Consider the following 7,252-nt stretch of genomic DNA (forward strand, 5'->3'; position numbering starts at 1 on the left):
TACACAAATATCTTATAGATTATGTGGAAGGAGGCAGGAATGTGATGAAAACTTAAGAGTCTTATAACTTCCTTTCAAACCCTTTCCTAAAGCAACCAGATCCTGACAGAATGAGAGAAATGCTCTTATTCATGATAATAGTATAATAATAATAATAATAATAATAATAATAATAATAATAATGGCAAACACAAATATAGTACTTATCATGTGCCAGGCACTGTTTAAGTACATTTTATGAACTCCTTCAATACTCACAACAATCTTTTTATTTATTTATTTTGAGAGAAAGAGAGGGTGGGAGGGGGCAGAGAAAGAGGGAGAGACAGAATCCAAGCAGGGTCCAATAAGGGGCTTGATCTCATGAACTGCATGATCATCACCTGAGCCAAAATCAAGAGACAGACACTGAAACAAATGAGCCACCCAGGTGACCCTTATTTTTTTTTCAACTCACAGCAACTTTTTGACGTGAATGAGGAAACTGAGGCAAAGAGACACTCCTTAATTTGCCCAAGGTCACAGAACTAGGAAGTGGCAAAGTGGCTAGTCCCATCCAAGCTCTCTGGCTCCAGAAGTCCACATGCTATGTCTCATTTAAGTGAGCACTGAGTGTTCATTATGTGGTGACGAGTAGGACAAGTCTTTGCTTTCAGGAAATGAAAGAGTGGCTGTGATGCTTACAAAATGTATCACTCATCCTGATCCAGAGATCAAGAAGACCTCATCATCTGGGAAGTGTGTAATGTAGCACTGAAACCTATGGACAGTCCAGTCCAACTCATACCTTTGTCCCTCTCTCCCTCTGGATAAGCTTCACCTCAAAGAAATGACACGGGAGCAGGTCCTCAGGTCACATCTCTCTGGCCTGGACTACTAATTAACTACCACTGATCTATCCACATCTACTGTGCACAATATGCTGGCTCTGGTCTATTCTTCAACCAGCACCCAAAGGTATCTTCTAAAACAAACAAACAAAAAAAGCACGGCACATCCCTTTGCCGAAAAACTTTCAGTGGCTTCCCATTGCTCTTAGAACAAAAGTACATGACTATGATTATGGGCCCTGCACAGCCTGCCCCATTTCCCCTCCACCCTCTTCTCACACCAACGTGCTCTCCCTTGCTCTGTCTGGTCAGGATACCTAGCCCTTCTTTTAGATTGTGTCCTTATCAGGCCCCCTCCTGCCATTGCTCCTACCATTCCACTGCCTGAAGAACTCATCCTAGAAGAGTTTATTACAATCAGACTCTTTTCTTTTCCTTTTTTTAGGTAAGGAACTTAATTTTATTTCTTCAGCCATTAGATACCCTAAGGAATCTCAAGCATCTCTTTCTCAGGAGAAACTCTTGACTACTCTTAAGTAGATCAGCCCTCACTATAAGCCCTTGTGGCACTGTATGCCTCTGTTGTATAGTACCTGTCACAGTAACAACTGTACGGTTGTAGTAGGTCTATAAGGCTTAAGAAGCTGAGAACAGCATCTTCTTTTGCTTACCATTGCCTGACAGGGTGTCTTAACATAGCAAATAGTAAAAATACTGCCTAGATCCATAAATGACAGGATAGCAATCCTAGCGTGTGTGTGTACACTAGCAATCCTAGTATTGTGTGTGTGTGTGTGTGTGTGTGTGTGTGTGTGTATATACATACACACACACACACACAATATAGTGTGTGTGTGTATGTATATATATATACATTACACACAATATAGTGTGTGTGTGTGTGTGTGTGTATATATATATATATATATATATATATATATATATATATGCAAGATCACTGAGGCAAGAAAAGGCACGGCACATGTGAGGAATAGTGAGTAACCCAAGACAGCAGATTAGCACCAGAACTAGAAGGATGCTAGAAAGGATTACAAATAGTGGTTAGGGCTGAATCATTTAGGGCTAGAAATTCAAAATTAAGCTTTCAATTCTGCAGGTAATAGAAAGTCATTAAAAAATTCTGAGTGAGAGAAACAATTAGATATTATCAGACAATGACTGCAAACATGACCATACATTGGATTTATCCAGGGAGATATAGAAAAATGCCAATGCCAAGGTCCAACCCCAAGAGATCCTGATTTAATTGGTATGGAGTATGCTCTGGACATCAGTTTTCAAAGTTCCCTCATGATTCGAATACGCAGAAAAGTTTGAGAGCCACCCCATTAGACAAATAATTCTGGAATCTGTGTTGTTCTTAAATCGGAAAGGGCCACACTGATGGCAGAGAAACTGGTTAGGAAGCTCTCTTATGAGACAAATCTGATCTAGGACAGATCCCAATAATGGAAGGGATGATGTCCTCTTCTGAAAAAATTTTGCAAGGGTCAAATGTCAGACTGAGCTGACTAATTGGACATGGGAAATAAGAAAAAAGAAGTGGAAAATGATCCCAGGGTTCCCAGGGCAACAGCATAGATGGTACTGGGACAAATTAACAAATTTAACTGAGAAAGAAAACACAAGAGGAGGGGCAGGGGTGGGAAACAGAAGAAGAGACGAAAGAACGCTGAGCCCATCCCCCTATCAATTTGGCCTTCACCTACCTCTCCTTTCCCCAGAGCTGTCATCACTAAATTAAGCCAAATGTTAGTGCCTGAGAACTCTGCCAGGGGCCAGTGAAAGTCAACAGATTTAGGATGCTGCAGGATAACAGGACATTCATTCCACCTCTGACGGCCCTCTCCTGGGACCTCCCTGCCTGAAGAGTCCCGATATAGAATTCTTCCCAAGAGGACTTCAGTATTTCAGCTGTCACCAGCCCCTGCTGAGAAAGAGGCACGGTTCAGGAGTGAAGATCCAATCACCATGAGCCCATAGATCACAGTCTCCACCTTGACTCCTTAAATTGTGTCACCAAGCAGATGGGAAGCCAGCATTGAACGCAGAGCACAGATGCCGTGTGCTCACGCAGAGCATAAGTGAGCTGTGTGGTTCTTCTTTTTAATTTCTTATCTGATAACAAGCTTCCAGTCCCCAGATCAATATTGCCAGCACACTGCTGCGCACCCCACCAGGCATACTTTGTTGTCTCTATTACTCTTTTTAGAGAAATAATTATCTGTGTACACACCTGTGTAAAAATTATTTATAGTTTATCCTTTCTCTTCCCAAATGAAACAATTAAAAGATGTATTTTTTTAAAAGGTTTGTCTCTTCCTTTCACGGTAAAAGTTTGTTGGCAGAAGTCAGTTTTGTAAATGTAAGGTTTGATCCCTGAGGATCTATAAACAGAGGCTGCTAAAGTGGAGAAAATGTGACAGAGAAGGTGTAAGTCAGTAATTCCTCTCCATAGCATAATGGCACAAGGAAAAAAACACAACATCACATGTCTGAGGAATCTGCAAAATGACCAGCTTCAGCAAAAATGCAGCCCGATCTGTTTCTTGGCTGCCTGGAGAGGCAGAAACAAGAGGAACACCAGGCACTTGACAATACTCTCAGAGATGTAAACTGGAAAGAAGCTCCTTGACACATATTCCCATGATGATGGCAGGTTTACTATTCAAATGCTGGCCACAGGTAACTCAAGGACTGTCTCCCCATCTACAAATTATCTCTGGTATCTTAACGTAAGCATGCGAGTAATTCTCAGCAGTACCCTTACCCACTTATCTCCTTTTCTTCCCACAAGGTTCAGCCATGTGCCCCAAGAACCACACACATGAACATTCTTCACCAAGCGAGTTAGAGAACTAGGGTGATTCTTTTACACAGCAGTGTGAGCTCTAGGTTTGCCAGTTATTAAACCAACCTGGTGGCCTTGAGCAAGTATTTAACCTCACTGTATTTTGGTTTCATCATCCATAAAACAGGTTAATAACAGTCTCTAATACAGGATGGCTATGAAAGTAAAATACTTTAACACAGGCATGTGTTACACCTGGCACACAGTGATTATCCCCAGTATATTTTTAGCTGCTGTCACAATTTTTCAAAGAAGCAGTACACTTTAGTGACTAAGAATATGAACTCCACAGCCCAACTACTTGGATTCAAATCCTGACTTTACCACTTCTCAGCTGTGTGATTTAGAACAAGTCATGAACTTCCCTGTGTCTCCATGTTAGTTAACCTACAGAAGAGTAATAATAATGTTATGTATCACAAATCATTATTATAAGGATTAAACTAAATATGGGGCACCTGGTGCTTCAGTCGGTTGAGCATCTGACTCTTGATTTTGGCTCAGGTCATGATCTCACAGTTTGTGCAACTGAGCTCTGCACTGTGCTTTCAGCACAGAGCCTGATTGAGATTCTCTCCCTGTCTCTCTGCCCCTCCCCAGCTTGTGCTTGCTCGCTCTCTCTCTCTCTCTCTCAAAATAAAGAAACTTTAAAAAGTAAACTAAGTATATACATACATATATATATATATATATATATATATATACATATATAATATGAAAGAGAAATTGAGAGAAACAAAATGAAAGAGAGAGTGCACTATACACTGAATATTTGTGTCCCCTACAAAATTCACATGTTGAAATCTCTTCCCCTAAAGTGATGACATTTGGAGGTGGGGCTCTTTGAAGGTGATTAGGTCATAAGAATGAACCTTCATTCATGAAACTAGTATCCTTATAAAAGAGGTTCCAGAGAGCTCCCTTATGCCTTCTGCAATGTGAAGACACAGTAAAAAGATGAAAGCAAGACCTCACCAGACACTGAATCTTCCTATGTCTTGATGTTGGACTTCTCCGCCTCCAGAATGGTGAAAAGTAAATTTCTGTTGTCTATAAGCCACAGTCTGTGGAATTTTGTTACAGCAGCCCAAGTAGGCCAAGACACACACACACACACACACACACACACACACACACACACACACACAACTTAGAACAATTCTTAGCAAATAGTATATAATACATATGCTAGCCATTTTGTTATTGTTACTATTTTTACTGTGGGTTAGGACAATATATAATACTAAGTAGTAATGTAATAGCTCATACAATTAGAAGTTTTAGGGCATCTCTCTGACATGTAGGAAGAGCCCTGAATTTTAACTATGATAATTCTTCCCCCTATTATCTCTGAGCTTCACCCTCTTCATCTTTAAAGTGGGATAATAAAATAATCCTCAGTCTGCAACATTACAATAAAAATCAGAAGTCAAATTTGTAGAGAACTGAATCAAGGGACTGAGGCAAGTCTCAAGCCAAATCCCATGCTGACTCTCTTCCCCTCTAGAGTCTGGCCAAGGGAAATATGTACACAAGGAATCAAGTCAGATATGAAAATAAGTGCTGTTCCATAAATTACTTGGAGCTATGTATAAATTCACTAGAATAATCCACAGAACTCAGGAAAGTGCTATACTTATGATTAAAGTTTGTATTACAAAGAACACAAATGAAGAGATCCATAGAGCAAAGTCTAGGAGGGTCACAAACACAAAGCTTCTACGTCCTTAGGACACGTCACCCTTCGAACATATCAGTGTATGATTACCAACCAGGGCCCACCTAAACATTGGTGGAATAATCTTTAACACATGACAGAGCTCAATCTCCAACCCCTATCCATTTCCTAAAGGTCAAGAAGTCACCTGAACCAAAGCCTCAACCCTCTAACCATACAATTGGTTTTTCCAAATGGACCAGTCCCCATGCTGACATCTAGGGTCCCAAAAGGAGTAAGCACAAACTCAGGTGTGATCCTGGGTCCCCACAGTGAATAACAAAGACACTCCTGACACTTGGAAAATTCCAAGAGTTTAGAAGCTCCCTCACAAGAACCCAGGACAAAGACCAGAGAAATTCTTTAATATAAAATAAATGGGGAGCTAATAAAATTGCATTTCAATCAATTACCCTGCTATATAAGGCAAATTCAAAAAAGGAACTAGGGGTGCCTAGGTGGCTCAGTTGGTTGGGTGACCAACTTTAGCTCAGGTCATGATCTTGCAGTTTGTGAGTTCGAGCCCTGCATTGGGCTCTGAGCTGACAGCTCAGAGCCTGGAGCCTACTTCAGATCCTGTGTCTCCCTCTCTTTCTCTGCCCCTCCCCTGCTCATACTCTGTCTCTCCCTGTCTCAAAAATAAGTAAAAGATTAAAAAAAAATTTTTTTTTAAATTTAAACACTTACTTCAGCCACATGTATACTAAAAACTTGGAACCATATGAAGAAAATTAGTATGGCCCCTGGAGAAGGATGACACACAAATACATGAAGCATCCCATATTTTTAAGAGCAAGTGATGCATCTGACTTTCCTAACACATATAAACAGACACAGAGAGACAAAATGAGGAAATGGAGGAATATGTCACAAATGAAAAAAACAGGACAAAATCAGACCAAGAGACCTAAGTGAAATGGAAATAAGTAATATGCCTGACAGACAATTTAAAGTAATAATCATAAAGATACTCATTGGACTTGAGAAAAGAGTGGAGGACATCAGTGACACCCTTAACAGAGATAAAAAAAAAAAAAGAACCAATCAGAGATAAAGAACACAATGATTGAAATTTAAAAAACACTAGAAGGAAACAAGAACAGGCTAGAAGAGGCAGAAGACCGAATCAGTGGCCTGGAAGATGGATTAATGGGAGGTAAGCAAGCTGAGTAGGTGAGGGGGAAAAAAATCAGGCAAAATGAGACTAGACTTAAGGGTCTTAGTGACTCCATCAAGCATAATAACATTCACATTATAGGAATCCCAGAACAATAAGAAAGAGAAAAGGGGACAGAAAATTTATTTGAAGAAATAAAGGCTAAAAACTTCCCAAATTTGGGAAAGAAAACATAAATTCAGGTACAGGAAACATAGAGATCTCCCAACAAAACCAACCCAAGGAGGTCCACACCAAGACACATAGTAATCAAAACGGCAAAAAGCAGTGACAAAGAATGAATTTTAAAAGAAGCAAGAGAAAAGAAAACAGTTCCCATACAAGGGAAACCCCATAAACCTATCAGCAGATTTTTCAACAGAAACTTAGCAAGCAAAAAGGGAGAGGCATGATATATTCAACTCGCTGAAATGGAAAAATCTGCAAACAAGAGCACTTTATCCAGCAAGACTATCATTCAGAATAGAGGAGAGATAAAGAGTTTCCCAGACAAACAAAAGTTAAAGGAGTTCATGTCCACTAAACCAGCCCTGCAAGAAATGTTAAAGGGGACTCTGTGAGTGTAAAGGAAAGACCATAAGTAAAAGTAAGAAAAGTAGAAAGCTCAAAAGCAGTAATAATAAGTATATTTGTAAATTCACTCAAGGGACTGACAA

General features: G+C 40.0%; 1 non-coding gene across 1 annotated transcript; it reads left to right on the forward strand.

Annotated features, from left to right (window-relative positions):
• Nucleotides 1-6,100: 6,100 nt before the first annotated feature.
• LOC128776776 (U6 spliceosomal RNA) lies at nucleotides 6,101-6,207 on the forward strand. The gene has a single exon (XR_008421952.1). It is a non-coding gene; the product is annotated as a U6 spliceosomal RNA (small nuclear RNA).
• Nucleotides 6,208-7,252: the final 1,045 nt, after the last annotated feature.

This window comes from Panthera pardus, unplaced genomic scaffold (genome assembly GCF_024362965.1).
Source record: "Panthera pardus isolate Hobbes unplaced genomic scaffold, ASM2436296v1 HiC_scaffold_13, whole genome shotgun sequence".
Lineage (NCBI taxonomy): Eukaryota > Metazoa > Chordata > Mammalia > Carnivora > Felidae > Panthera > Panthera pardus.